This window comes from Astatotilapia calliptera, chromosome 10, assembly GCF_964374335.1.
Source record: "Astatotilapia calliptera chromosome 10, fAstCal68.1, whole genome shotgun sequence".
NCBI lineage: Eukaryota > Metazoa > Chordata > Actinopteri > Cichliformes > Cichlidae > Astatotilapia > Astatotilapia calliptera.
The window spans coordinates 5502951-5516031 of NC_137431.1; the positions used below are offsets into that span (position 1 = coordinate 5502951).

Genomic DNA, 13081 nt, shown 5'->3' on the forward strand with positions numbered 1-13081 from the left:
GCCTGGAAGTAATAAATGTGTGAACTAGTTTTTCAGCATCACTCTAAGACAGGATATTTCTAATTTTAGAGATGTTGCGCAAATGGAAGAAAGCAGTCTTACATATTTGTTTAATATGTGCGTTGAAGGACATACCCTGGTCAAAAATGACTCCAAGGTTCCTCACAGAGCTACTGGAGGCCAAGGTAATGCCATCCAGAGTGAGAATCTGGTTAGATACCATATTTCTAAGCTTTTCAGGGCTGAGTACAATAACCTCTGTTTTATCTGAATTAAGAAGCAGAAAGTTAGCAGCCATCCATGTCTTTATGTCTTTAAGACATTCCTGCACTTTAACTAAATAGTGTGTGTTATCTGTGTTATCTGGCTTCATGGACAGATAGAGTTGGGTGTCATCTGCATAGCAGTGAAAATTTATGCTATGTCTTCTAATGATGCTGCCTAAGCTAAGCATGTATAATGTAAAAAGAATTGGTCCTAGCACTGAACCCTGTGGAACTCCATAATTAACCTTAGTGTGTGAAGAGGACTCTCCATTTACATGCACAAATTGTAGTCTATTAGATAGATATGATACAAACCACTGCAGTACAGTACCTGTAATACCTACAGCATGTTCTAATCGCTCTAATAGGATATTATGGTCAACAGTATCAAATGCTGCACTAAGGTCTAGCAGGACAAGCACAGAGATGAGTCCACTGTCAGAGGCCATAAGAAGATAATTTGTAACCTTCACTAAAGCTGTTTCTGTGCTGTGATGAGCTCTGAAACCTGACTGAAACTCTCCAAATAAGCCGTTCTTCTGCAGGTGATCTGTTAGCTGTTTGACAACTACTCTATCAAGGATTTCTGATATGAAAGGAAGGTTGGAGATTGGCCTATAATTAGCTAAGACTGCTGGGTCTAGAGATGGTTTTTTATGTAAAGGTTTAACTACTGCCAGCTTGAAGGCATGTAGCACAGCCGATTATTAGAGATAGGTTGATCATATTTAAGACTGAAGCATTAATTAATGGCAGGACTTCTTTGAGCAATTTTGTAGGAATGGGGTCTAAAAGACATGTTGATGGTTTGAAGGAAGTAATTATTGAAGTTAACTCAGAAAGATCAATTGGAGAAAAATAGTCTAATGAATATCAATACTACTAAAAGTAGCTGTAGATAATATTACATCTGTGAGATGATTACTGGAAATTCTTTCTCTAATTATAAAAAAATTTATTTGTGAAGAAGTTCATGAAGTCATTACATCTCACGAAAAGTCAAAGCACTTTTGCAAATATGTGATGTCTTGATAAACCGAGCAGATATTTGAAGTTTACACTAGGGCTGCACGATTAATCGTTAGAAAATCGCGATCTCAATTCATACTTATGTGCGATCTCATTTCCAAATGACAACGATAAATTTTTTTTTAAAAAAGACGACGATTGTACCGCATTTTGATCCGGGAAGTAATCTGCATGAAAACAAGTGCTCACTCTTCCTGCTCAACAAATGACAAGGGCGGAGCCTTATACCACGTGATACAGAAGCTGGCTGCAAAAATTAGCAGGGAAAAAACAACGGAGTGCACGTCAGGGATGACGAGAAAGTGACTGGAGAAAATCCGTCCCGGTCAACCACCCAAACATCAATAACGGGAACCTTATACAGCGCTTCCCTATACCCGTCGAACTCCCACAGGCACAAGAAATTACGGACGCTATTACTTATCACCTGACCAAAGATATGGCTCCCACTGTACACTGTGCAAAACGAGGGATTTAGGAAAATGATCTAAATCATTTAGATCATTTCCTATGATTTAGGAAAATGATCTAAATCAGTGCCGTACCGCAACTATTTTTCTATTGTTGCACTACCTACTCAATACACGCAGTGTCGAGCAACGGTGGAGACGGAATTTCAAGCAGTACAACATTTTGCGGCAACGACAAAATGTGAGACATTTGTTGTTTTTATGTTTATTTATTGTTTTTATGTTCAGTCTCAACTGTTACGAAGTTGATGTGCAGTTAATAAGTGCAATAAATATTTATACTGGAAAAGAAAATCGTGAGAGAATCGTGATCTCAATTCTAAGCAAAAAAATTGTGATTCTCATTTTATGCAAAATCGTGCAGCCCTAGTTTACACAGCTACATTCTCGCCTGAAAATATCTTAAAAGTTTATTTTGTGACCCAGAAAGCACAATAAGAGTAATATTAAAACTAAATAGCTGCCGCCATTGTTGGAAACTGGAATTGGCTGGGGCATGCTATGAATTCGGGGATAGGTTGAGCCACAAATGATACACCCAACCCATCCTTCAAATTCGGGGAAATGAAGGACGCATTTGTCTGCTGCGTTTGGAGCAACCTTAGAATTGGGACAGCCTTCATCGCCTGGCTGTAACGTAATCGGTCTACAAATGCGGCATCCAAAGGATAATTTAACACTTACTAATGCTAATTAGGTGTTAAGAGTTTATATATTAATTCTCAAAGAGTATTTTAGTTTAACTACATAAGCGTTATCTTCTAATTAATTCTAAAAAGTGGAAATTTTACTTCTAGAATTTCCTTTGGAAATAAACATTTATTAAAAAGATGCAATGGTTTTTGAAAAACATTTATTCTGAACTGTGCACCACAATTTCAAAACATTTTCTGAAAGATGTAACAGTGTACATGTTCTCACTTTCAATAGAATTTTGTTTATCAAAAGGTCTGGCATAGGTGAGCTGGTACATGCAAATAACAGCATTCTCATCACTTATTTCTTCAATACAATATGCATGTCCTTCATTCATCACTTTGTGGAACTTCAACGCACTTCTGCTGTCCCCCATATTCCACCTTCATATATTCACAGCATATTCTGTGTCGAGATTTATTAAAAATTAGTTGACACTAATTAATTGCACAAATAATCCGGTAATCAATTGCAGCATAGTAAAAAAAAATAAAATCCTTTTTGAGCCATTACTTGTGTAAAGTATTTTCTTAAAAGACAAGGACATAGACAACAATACTGAACTAAATTTAAAACCTCAGCCTTTTTTATTTTTACCTAAACTGTGTGCACAAAACTCTGGAGGGATCTAAATGCTAACGTAGAACCCAGTCAGGACATCTGTTACTGCTGTTTGCTAGTTTTTTTTATGGGAGATCGTTTTCAGGCTTCAAGTAGCACCATTATACCAACATTTCACATTCTAGACATTGCTTTAGGTGTATTTAAGTTGACCAAAAATTTGACTGAAAATTCACATGCAAGCTTTTTTTCAAGGCTGTGGTATTTGCCCGCAAACAATACCTTTCAGCTAGCTAGAACAGAATATTATGCTATCACCGAGCAACATGGCTAATGCCTTTCACACAGCTTTGTCTCAACTCCAAAGAGCCACAGAAGTAAAAGCTCATAATAATAATTGAAACAATCTTTGAAAAAATGACTTACCAAGCATGGCAAACAACTCAAATATGTAGAGCAAAATGTTCTGAAACGGCTTCACTTCAGCTTCAGTACAGCACTTTGGTCAGCCTTGGTTGTTTTTAAATGTGCTTTATAAATAAACTTGACTTGACTTGACTTGACTTGACTTCGATTGGATCCTATGATGCTGGCGGCGGAGTCTGTGAATTTACTCTATTGGTGTCATAGCCCCTCTAGGAGTTTGGATTTAAGAGGTCAAGAGTTAATGTTTCCATTGTAACACCTCCAGATTTGACATAGAAACACTCATTTTTAACACTCGGTTTTAACTACTATCATTTTACACCTCAGAGTTACATTAAAAGAATGCGACTCTACTTAGAGTAAAATTAACTCTACTTTTGCCTAGTTCTGCCATAGGTTTCTTCATGTTAAAATGGAGTTTTTCCTTCCCAGTGTCACCAAAGCGCTTGCTCATAAAGTGGTCATCTGATTGTTGGGGTTTCTCTGTATTATTGTAGGGCGATATGGCAGCCTCGCTTCTGTCAGTCTGCCCCAGGGCAGCTGTGGCTACAACTGTAGGTCGCCTCCACCAGTGTGTGAATGTGAGAGTGAATGAATAGTGGAATTGTACAGCACTTTGAGGTTCTCGAAAAGGGCTATATAAATGCAATCCATTATTATTATTATTATTTATCTGACAATGTAAAATTTTCAATTTTAAGAACATGAAAACATATAATAGCCATTTTTCCCCATTTTTAATATTATTTCCAGAAGTGTGCCCCTAGTTAGAAAGCGTAGTGATGCAGTGAATTTAGAGTTATTTTATCATAGCTTTATTTATCTGGACAGTGCTAGTTGAAAATGCCAGACCGAACAAGACAAGAGCTCAGCTTTAGAGACATGATGTTCAGGATTTGAAAGATTAAAATTCTTAAACCCATCTTCCTGCAGTGGAATGGCTGTTTATCTAGGTATGCTAAATCAAATGGCAACATGCTTGAATGGTCTGTTGCAAAAGACTGAGCTTGATTGACTCTGACCCCTAGCTTTTTTACATGGGCAACCTGTCAATTTGTCCAGTCATTGATAAGAGGCAGAAAATCTGCCCTCACTAAGAAAGGCAGCATCACTCCCTATTTTCGCTGAGCCTTATAAACTGTCAGTAGATAGTGGGATTTCAAATGACTGCTGCTTATCTGAGCGAGCTCCAGTCCATTTGCCAAGGGAGGAATTGGTTATACAGCAACTGCATTACTGCTAGTAATTCCGCACCCTATACTCAGACCTCAGGTTCATTTCACGTCAGAGGTGTTTACCTTTTATTATGTCCCAAAGAAGGTTGTGTAAAAATCACGATGTGTGCTGTTGGTATGAATCAGTGTATCTATAACTAAAAGGAAAACTTGTAGATATACTTTTATGATCAATTGCTTATTAAGAGTGGAATGAAAACTTTCCAAAGCATGTAAACATGTAAGCCAAAACAACTTTTTCTGTTGTGTATATATATATATATATATATATATATATATATATATATATATATATATATATATATACACAAAAGATACAAATCATTGCACTTACATCAAACTTCATTAAATTAAAGTAGGCTTTTCCCCTCTATTCCCTTGCGTGTTGTGCAGATCAAAAAGAACTTAAAAGTATGGCATATTGTGGATATGTGAGGGTGTAAATCAAACCTTTTCATCCATCCATCCATCTTCTTCCGCTTTATCCCGGGCCGGGTCGCGGGGGCAGCAGCCTAAGCAGAGATGCCCAGACCTCCCTCTCCCCAGCCACCTCCTCCAGCTTATCCGGGGGAACACCAAGGTGTACCCAGGCCAGCCGAGAGATGTAATCTCTCCAGCGTGTCCTGGGTCTGCCCCGGGGCCTCCTCCCCGTGGTACATGCCACCCAGGAGGTGCCCAGGAGGCATCTTTGTCAGATGCCCGAACCACCTCAGCTGGCTCCTTTCGATGTGGAGGAGCAGAGGCTCTACTCTGAGCCCCTCCCGGATGGCCAAACTTCTCACCTTATCTATAAGGGAGAAGCCAACCACCCTTCGGAGGAAGCTCATTTCCGCCGCTTGTATTCACGATCTCGTTCTTTCGGTCACTACCCACAGCTCGTGGCCATAGGTGAGGGTAGGGACGTAGATCGACCGGTAAATTGAGAGCTTCGCTTTTACACTCAGGTCCCTCTTCACCACGACGGACTGGTGCAGCGTCCGCATCACTGCAGCCGTAGCACCAATCCATCTGTCGATCTCCGGCTCCCTTCTCCCATCACTCGCGAACAAGCACTCCACCCTTTTCTGGCTGAGAACCATGCCCTCAGATTTGGAGGTGCTGATCCTCATTCCCACTGCTTCACACTCGGCTGCGAACCGTTCCAGTGCGAGCTGGAGGCCTTCACTCGATGAAGCCAACAGAACCACATCATCCACGAAAAGCAGAGATAAGATTCTGAGGCCACCGAAGTGAAAGCCCTCCGCCACTTGGCTGCGCCTAGAAATCCTGTCCATAAAAATTAGGAACAGAATCGGTGACAAAGGGCAGCCCTGGCGGAGCCATTCACCCACCGGGAACGAGTCCGACTTATTACCAGCAATGCGAACCAAGCTCTTGCAACGGTTATAAAGGGATCGAATGGCCCGTAGCAATGGGCCAGACCAATGTTCCCTCTAAGCTGCGCACGTGCGCAATTGCGCACTGCGGGCACAGTCTCTGCACACAGAAATTCTGCCTTGCGCACAAAAAAAATCTAACCTGAATTGAAATTAAAATTAATACTTAACCCTTTAAGACCTACCATAGAACCAAGTCCGCCAGAGCTTATATCATATTTTTACATACTGTGGAGCCATTTTTGGGAGCATTTCAAGTTGCTATACATCAATACAACCATTATAGCCCAGATTTTAATAATATGTATTCATTAAGTGCATAGTAATTACATAAATTGCAAAAAAGTGCAATAAACTACAAAAAAATTGAAAATCGTTTTTGCTTTTTTAACATATTTGTAGTTAGAGAAATTTAAGAGGCTTATGCCTCAAAACTGTAAATACAAAAAAGTTGCACAAAATAGTTTCCCACCACAGGAAATTTATTTTGAGTGTCTTCATAGTTTTATTTTTGAAATACACCAATTTTTATACACTGCAGGAAAAACGAAAATAAATATTATACTGCAAATTTGCAAAAAAGCAGCATATGCATCAAAATAAACTATTTCCAGCAGTGCAATATGAGTCCTAAGCATCCCAGAAACGACACAGAAAGTCATAAAGTCAAAGATAACTTTTAAAAAGACGACTATAGGCCCTGAGGCCCTGATAGTAAAAAAGACTACATTTCCGCGAAAATGACGTCACTTTCGGTTTCGGGCAGGTAATGGCGGAAATGCAAAAGTTCGCGCTGACGTCTATTCCAACGTAGGAAGTGTTATGACCAGCTGATTGGATCGGTAAAGCGTGTTTCTGGAATATTATGTTTTTGTTCCTGCAAGCGCTTTTTATGCAGTTTTTGCAAAGCTTTATGTGGAAGGAAACCGTGACCTAGGACAAGCTGATGGCATAAGATGTAAGTACAACTCCTCCGGTTTCATATGCAAAAAAAATTTTTGCGCTAGCTAACGTGGTTGCAGTGCTACCGGGATTTAAAAATAGTTACGCAAAACAGAGCGTGCCCGCTCCGATCGGCTGTAAAGGGTTAAACAATTCTGTTTTGCAGTGTTAGTCAGTAAGTGACTGGCTGCTTCCATATATGAACGATGCCACTTTATCCCATAGTCCACCCAATAATCCGTATATACGCAGCCAATCAACGTCGTTGACAGGCTATAACAGCGTCCTTATGTGTCGACACCGGTGTTTTAGCTGGCAAACCGGCGTGGCTGATGTGGAGTGAAACCACATTAATGACAACGTGTACAACCATTGGAGATGTGAGCAGGACAGACGGAACAATTGACGGAAAAATTGGGGACTTTATACCAGTTTTTAAATTGTGTTGATAGGCCACGTAAAACCAGAGTTATGATAAAAAACAATATGCAATGTTTGGTTTTCTTCCTGAATACTGTCGTTGTTTAAATTTACTGCGGGAAGAAATGGTTAAATCTGCGTTTTATAAGAAAAAAGGCTGTGAGCAAAAATAAACCCCACCCCCCTCTCCCTTTCCTATTCGTCCAAAAAAGTACCATGTCGACCAATCAAAAAATGATATGACAACGTGGCATCTAGTTGTTAAGAAACGGGGGAAGTTTTAGGAGTGACGGCGGTGCTTTGAGATGTGAGAGATTTGCGACGTTAAGCGCAAATCTTGTGTCGTTAGTGTGTAGTGTAGTCAATAGTTTTGTTGTGTGTGTCAGAACAATTAGGCGACTGTTACAGGTGTTACAGGAGTGATACATCTCCTGTTGTCAGGCCTGCAGGTATCAGGTTGTTGTTCTCCTTTATCTCATAGTGGACAGAAATAATTTTTTGGAGTGACACAAATAATTTGTGTGGCATCAGATTTGATGCAGAACAGCTGATTGTTCTGTAAATAGTTTGAAATGTTTATTTAAAAATGCCTTGGCTGCATTAAAAAAAAATAGCTGCAAAAAACTTTGTTTGCCAAACTGATTTACTTTTTTGAAGAAGTAACTATATAATTAATTGCCCAGCATTGGTCATTATATACTGTATTTTGGAGACAGAGAGTTACAGGACTCTCTCCCAGACCACAGACTCATAATACAAGTCAGAGCTTTATAAAAAAAACTTTTAAAAAAAGAAAGTTGTGTTTTCGAAATTGGAGTGTGATCCCCCTGTAGTTGGAACACACCCTCCGGTCCCCCTTAAAGATGGGGACCACCACCCCGGTCTGCTAGTCCAGGGGTACTGCCCCTGACCTCCACGCAACATTGTAGAGGCATATCAGCCAGGACAGAGCCTTCAGGAACTCGGGGCGGACACCAGGGGCTCTGCCACCAAGGAGTTGTTTAAATGCCTCAGTGACCTCGCTCCCGGAAACTGGCGGGTCATCCCCAGACTCTGCTTCCTCCTCGGATGACGTGTCAGTGGGATTAAGGGGGTCCTCGAAGTATTCCTTCCACCGCCTGACAATTTTCTCAGTCGAAGTCAGCAGCGCTCCGCCAGCACTATACACAGTGCAGGTATAGCACCGCTTTCCCCTCCTGAGACGCCTGACGGTTTGCCAGAATCTCTTTGCGGCAGTCCGAAAGTCTTTTTCCATGGCTTCTCTGAACTCCTCCCACACCCAAATTTTTGCTTCAGCCACTGCCCAAGCCGCATTCCGCTTGGCCTGTCGATACCTGTTGGCTGCCTCTGGAGTCCCACAGGCTAACCAAGCCTGATAGGACTCCTTCAGCCTGGTGGCTTCCTTCACCTCTGGTGTCCACCATTTGGTTCGGGGATTACCACCACGGCAGGTACCAACCACCTTGCGGCCGCAGCTCAATGCAGCAGCTTCGGCAATGGAGACGCTGAACATGGTCCATTCGGACTCAATGTCCCCAGTCTCCCTCAGAATGCTGTTGAAGCTCTGCCGGAGGTGTGCGTTGAAGATCTCGCGGACTGAGGCCTCTGCTAGATGTTCCCAGCACACCCTCACTAGGTGTTTAGGTGCACCGGGTCTGTCCAGCGTCCTCCCCCGCCACCTGATCCAACTCACCACCAGGTGGTGATCAGTTGACAGCTCAGCCCCTCTCTTTACCCAAGTGTCAGGGGCTGATCTAGAAGGGTGGCAGGGGGTGGCAAGTGCCACCCTAAAATGATCCCTTGCCACCCCAAGTGCCACCCTAGTTTTGCATATAATGGATTGGATTTATATCCATTGTAAAGCGCTTTTCAAGGTACCCAAAGCGCTTTACAATGCCACTATTCATTCACTCTCGCACTCACACACTGGTGGAGGCAACCTACAGTTGTAGCCACAGCTGCCCTGGGGCAGACTGACAGAGGCGAGGCTGCCATATCGCGCCATCGGCCCCTCTGGCCAACACCAGTAGGCGATAGGGTAAAGTGTCTTGCCCAAGGACACAATGACCAGGACAGAAAGCCCGGGGATCGAACCAGTGACCTTCCGGTTACAGATGCGCTTCCCAACCCCCTGAGTCATGGTTCGCAGCCGAGCCACGGTCGCCCATATGACAGTGTTGTTTATTAAAATAAGATGGCATTAACACTTTGAGCGTAGTTACAGTCAACAGTGAATATAAATGCTAAAACTGAAAATATTGCATAGTGTTCACCCCTCACCATTAACAAATGGTTCAGCCCATGGCGCAGACCAGCTTTTTTCTTGTTTTCAGTAGCAAGCGATGCTTATGATTGTGCCAGAGCACATTTTGAACAACACCATGGGAATTTCAGATTTTACACAGGTTTTTGGATGTTACACTCTGGAAATGGAAGGAATGTGAGTGTTATTAACCCTCTGTGGTCCACGGACACGCTGCACCTCCAAATCACATGACTGATGTAAGCTGACATAGCAACAAGCTGCAGCCACGCTCAGTCGCTATTTCAGCCCACACTGAAAGTTCGGACTTCAAAGTTTTTAAATTTTAATTACAGGCCAGTAGATCCAGAGTTATGATAATATATATAAGCCACGCTTTTTTCTAAATACTGTCGTCATGTTTTGTGTGTGTGTGTGTGTTTTAAGTGTTTTCTAAGGACAGCGCAAAAACAGTAAAAGAAAAAAAGTCACCGCTTTCCTATCGATGGAAAACTGTACCATGTCGACCAATTAAAAAAAAATGTCAACACGTAGGATTTGGTTGTTTAGGAAGAGGGGAGAGTTTTGGGAGTGACGGTAACGGCAGCAAGACAGAGCGAGCGAGTGAGAGAGAGAGAGAGAGAGAGAGAGAGAGTTTTTAGATGTGGGAGATTTGTGACGTTTAGTGTGGAGTGTATACTTAGTGTGTGGTGTAGTCGTTGTTTTGTTTTGTGTGTCAGTGAGGGCACTAATGAATGTCACTAAGGCACATTTGCAACACTGAGTATAAAACCAGCGGAGTGATACACCTCCTGTTGTCAGGCCTGCAGGTTTATCCCTGTGCTGTTCTCCTCTGTCTTTTGGTGGAAAAGCTTTTTTTTACTGGCACACATCATTTGTGGGGCATGTTAATGCGACACCTGATTTTTCTCTCATTTTAGTTTTAGTAATATTTTTAAATTCTTATACAAAATGAAAAAAACGGCAGGTGTATTGGCTGCATTTTTAGATAAATAGTTGTAGTTTACAAAATGTACAATTTATATTTGCAGTTCAAGTTATAAAAATTTACTCAACATGTCTGTGGTTTTTTTTACAGTAAAAAATACTACTAGGATTTTAAGTTTCAGATCAGTAATACTAATGCAGTATGTCAGTGAAAAAAACAAACTAAATTCAGTTGAGCTGAAAAGATACCAAACAAGGCAAGGGGAAAAAAATAAAATGAAACAATCTGAGGGTGAAATACAAACGTAAACTCAAAAGGAGTCAAAAATGGCCGATTGTATTTCAGACCTCATTGGGTTCATCCAACAAATCATGAAAAATTAGGATTAAATTTTTGTTCATGACAGTGCAGATTCCTGACATTTTGTGTAATTTAAGCTGTAACAATGTGACTGTTTTCTAACAAAAAACAGTGTGAAACTTAAGTTAGACCTGTGTTTGTAAATGAACCGCCCGTTGTTGTGTAATATTCTGGATTTTATACTTATTGGGCTACATATTTATTTATTATACAGGCTATACAGTACATAAAATCAAAAATCACATGTTTTATGTAACTAAAGTGTTTAATTATGTGGGCTACAGACAATAATTAAGTTATAGACTATATTTATATTAAAAATGTGTATACTTACTGCATTTGAATCATTACCTGCATATGTGTTTGAAAAAAAAAAGGCTTTGATTTTGCCACCCCATTTGATTTCTTTGCCACCCTCATGCCACCCTAAGAAAATTTCTCTAGATCCGCCCCTGCCAAGTGTCCAGAACATATGGTCGCCGGTCTGGTGATACGATTACAAAATCGATCATCGACCTGCGGCATAGAGCGTCCTGGTGCCACGTGCACTTATGGACACGCTTATGTTCGAACAAGGTGTTTGCTATGGCCAAACTGTGATTTGCACAGAAGTCCAATAACAAAACACCGCTCGGGTTCAGATCAGGGAGGCCGTTCCTCCCAATCACGCCCCTCCAGGTCTCGCTGTCGTTACCCACGTGAGCATTGAAGTCTCCCAGTAGGACAACAGAGTCTCCAGGTGGAGCACCTTCCAGCACCCCACCCAGGGACTCTAAGAAGGCTGGGTACTCTGAACTGCCACTTGGCGCATAAGCGCAGATGACAGTCAGGACCCGTTCCCCGACCCTAAGGCGCAGGGAACAAACCCTCTCATCCACCAGGAAAAACCCCAACGTACCGGCAGCAAGCCGAGGGGATATTAGAATACCCACCCCTCTCACCAGGGACAACTCCAGACGGACACAGAGTCCAGCCCCTCTCCAGGAGACTGGTTCCAGAGCCCAAGCCATGCGGAGAGGTGAGCCTGACTATATCTAGCCGGTACCTCTCAACGTCACTGTCATGGTCTGCGGTGGGTGGCTGGAATTTCCATAAGGCTCCTGAACTGACCTGGGATCCGTCCCTGGGCAGGGCCAACTCCAGCTCCTGCACACCTGGAGCCTATTGCAGGCAATCAAGCCAGAGGGATTTAAACCACACGTTGATGTTCATTCACTGCCAGTTCGTCATCAACACATATTGGTAACAGGCCTTATACTTCAAGTTCTTGCTGTGATCCATCTTGTTAACAAGACTCTCTTGTGCTGCAGTTGCTGTATTCACCTTGGCTCACGCTCCACCTCCGGACTCAGGATACCAAGCAATCATTTTGAAAATCTCTCTGTGCCTCACCTGCCTGCCCTCCTGCCATCACACTCCATCTGAAGCCCCGGATCTCAGGTCAGCCTTTCCACGCCACTCAGCCTCCCCTGGATTCTCATCACCCCCCTCTCAACACTCCATGTCCCCTGCTGCAAGTAAGAATTGCTACTCTTACAACTGGCCACTTCAGAGCTGCCTCCACTACCTCCCTAACTCCTTTATCTTCTCTCTTCAGTGTGACTGTTCCCTGCTCAGCTCCACTCTGCATCTCAGGCCTCATTCCCTCGCCCTAGCCACGTTCCCCAGGCCACGCCTCGTCAAACTCCACGTCTTATTGTTTTTTTGTCTTTGCTACGTTTTCTTTTTTTGCACTTAAGCCTAATAAATTGTTACATCATCTTCTGTCTCTGCTCTGGGTTTCTGCACCTGAGTCCTGTTCAGTACAGGCCACTTGGCCCCGTGACAGTCACGCACTATCTCAGGCTCCTTCCCCACCAGAGAGGTGACACATTCCATGTCCCGATTGCCAGTCTTGGCAGCTGGGGATCAGTCCACCAGGGCCTCCGCTCCTGGCCGCCGCCCGGCACACAATGCACCGACCCCTATGGCGCTGCCCGTGGGAGGATGGGCCCATGTCCCCTTTTCAGGCTGTGCCCGGCCACCAGACGCTTGCCCTCGGGCACCCTCCCCAAGCCTGGGGAGGGTAAACTGTTCCCTCGATGTTTTCTTCATAAGGCTCTTGTGAAT

At 42.7% G+C, this 13081-nt stretch overlaps 1 protein-coding gene and 1 long non-coding RNA gene across 2 annotated transcripts in view; both read left to right on the forward strand.

Moving 5' to 3' along the window:
- opcml (opioid binding protein/cell adhesion molecule-like) overlaps positions 1-13081 on the forward strand; it is a 445347-nt gene that overhangs the window by 136399 nt on the left and 295867 nt on the right. The window lies entirely within an intron of this gene.
- On the forward strand, positions 11912-12733 carry LOC145431525 (uncharacterized). The gene is made up of 2 exons (XR_013911862.1): positions 11912-12489; positions 12570-12733. It is a non-coding gene; the product is annotated as an uncharacterized LOC145431525 (long non-coding RNA).